The sequence below is a fragment of the Mandrillus leucophaeus genome, unplaced genomic scaffold (assembly GCF_000951045.1).
Source record: "Mandrillus leucophaeus isolate KB7577 unplaced genomic scaffold, Mleu.le_1.0 Scaffold68, whole genome shotgun sequence".
Classification (NCBI taxonomy): domain Eukaryota; kingdom Metazoa; phylum Chordata; class Mammalia; order Primates; family Cercopithecidae; genus Mandrillus; species Mandrillus leucophaeus.
Window position 1 is genome coordinate 1,317,944 of NW_012107363.1, and position 1,722 is coordinate 1,319,665.

Below are 1,722 nucleotides of genomic sequence, written 5' to 3' on the forward strand. Positions count from 1 at the left end.
TAAAAAGATAGGGTTAGAATCAGGGTTAGGAGAACCCAGAGGAGAATAAGGTGGGGGCAAGGCTTTGAGGGTCTTGATTCATTTGTACCCATCCTTAGACTATCTGCAGACTAAGCTTCAAGTGTTCAACTGCTGCTACAACAAGTCATCACAAATTAACAGCTCAAACTAACACACACCTATCACCATAGTCCTGAAGGTCAGAAGTCACGATTGGCTTAGAAAGTTTCTCTGCTCTAGGTCTCACAAGGCCAGAATCAAGGTATTGGCTGGCTGGGCTCCTATCAGGAGGCTCCAGGGAGAAACTGCGTCTAAGTGCATTCAGGTTGCTGGCAGAACCCAGTTCCTTGTGGTTGCAGGCTGGGCTTCAGCTGGGGGCCACCTTTAGCTCCTAGAGGCCTCTCTCCTGTCCTTGCATGTGGCCACCTGTGTCTCAGAACCAGCAGTGGTTTGTCAAATCCTCCTCATTGTCCAACCCCCTGCCCCGCCCCAGCCACAAAGCTGTGAAGCTAGGGTCCAAACCCCCTACATCTCAGAGTCAGCGCAGGCAGGACCTGTCATCTCCTGCTTGGAATAGCACAGACTTCTTCTGCCAAATCTCTCTTCTGCTTTCCCTTTCTACCTCTGACTCCAGCCCAGGAGCGTTTTTCACTTTAAGGACCCAGGTTTAGGCTGGGCCTGCCTGGATAATCCAGGCTATTCATTCTCCTTAAGACCCCTAACTTTAATGACATGAGCAAAATCCATTTTGCCATATGCAATATGATATATTCATAATTACAAAACATGTCTTATCATTTATAACACAGTCACAGGTTCCAGGGATTAGGATGTGGACTTCTAGGGGGGCCACTCTGCCTACCACACCTCCCTAGAGGTGGTGGTACCCAACTCTACGGAGTTCAGGTGATGGCACAGGCCAAGAGAGCTACCCTCAGGCTGATAGGACCTGGGTCCCCCAGCCCGCAGGTTGTGAAGCCAGGGTGCAGATATTGGATGTAGTTCCCACAGTACTCTCAATGCACTGTGTAGTCTAATGACTGTCAATGACTGTCAGAGTAGCAATGCCACCTGCCTCTGTCTGGTGCTTTGGCAACTGTACAATGCACTGTCATGCCTTTTTTTCTCACTTCTCTAACAGTCACAGGGGCGTACCAGCTCCATTTCACCCCTAGAGAACTGAGTTTCCAATCTGGGCCACTTGTGCAAGCAGGGTCTCCCCAATCTTTACCATTAGCCCGTTTGTGGGCCACAGACGAGGAATATGAATGTATGTTTTGTTTTTTTTTTAGACAAAGTCTCAGTCTAGTCACCCAGGCTGGAGTGCAATAGCTTGATCTGGGCTCACTGCAACCTCCGCCTCCCAGGTTCAAGCGATTCTCCTGCCTCAGCCTCCCGAGTAGCAGGGACTACAGGCACGTGCCACCATGCCCGGCTAATTTTTGTATGTTTGGTGGAGACGGGGTTTCACCGTGTTGGCCAGGCTAGTCTCGAACTCCCGACTTCAGGTGATCCGCCCACCTCGGTGTCCCAAAGTGCTGGGATTACAGGCCTGAGCCACCACGCCCGGCCTTAGCATATCTTCGAACCCCCTCCAGACAGTATTCGTTAGGGTAAACAAAATGTACTGAGCCCCTGCTGGGCAGGCAACCCTGGCGGAGACGTGCGGACGGATTCTACCCTCAAAGAGCTATCCTGGGAAATGTCACTGTTTGGTAACAA